The sequence below is a fragment of the Agrilus planipennis genome, unplaced genomic scaffold (genome assembly GCF_000699045.2).
Source record: "Agrilus planipennis isolate EAB-ADULT unplaced genomic scaffold, Apla_2.0 scaffold17, whole genome shotgun sequence".
Lineage (NCBI taxonomy): Eukaryota > Metazoa > Arthropoda > Insecta > Coleoptera > Buprestidae > Agrilus > Agrilus planipennis.
This window is the reverse complement of record NW_020439021.1, coordinates 2,386,175-2,386,868: the sequence shown is the minus strand read 5'-3', so window position 1 is coordinate 2,386,868 and position 694 is coordinate 2,386,175.

Here is a 694-nt window from a genome sequence, read left to right as displayed (position 1 = left end):
CTCGTATTTGGCTCAAAACTGAAAATTTTCATAAATTTCAACATTTGTATTAGGAGAGCATAAGTTGCATCGGGTCTTTTTCAAAAAACAACTTGAATTTTCCATTACTTTTCGACTAACACTCGTATTTGGCTCAAAACTGAAAATTTTCATAAATTTCAACATTTGTATTAGGAGAGCATAAGTTGCATCGGGTCTTTTTCAAAAAACTTTTGAATTTTCCATTACTTTTCGATTTTCGTTCATATACGTGGTGCGACTTTGAACGGAAAAACGTAAAAAACACCATAGTCATTTTTGAACAAAAATAAAGCAAGCCACAGCTACTTCTTATCATTTATTAATTAACTATCGTTATCAGTTATCATTTACTGATGAATTAACGAAAAACTTGTCCTAATGTTCGATTTGGGTTCCCAAAGAAAACCCATGTATCTACCTGTCGATTGTTTGGGAACCGATAAATGATATAAAGAGCTCCTGCTTGCTTTATTTTTGCTAAAAAATTATTTAGGATGTTTTTTCGGTCTTAAACGACCCACTTATATGAACTAAAATAGAAATTTTGTTGAAATTTTTCGCTTAATTCATCAATAAATTACATCTAATATCATATATTATTTAATAAATGATCTAAATACGCTCTCATTAGCTTTATCTTTGCAAAATAATAGAAATTTATTGCTCGAATTGC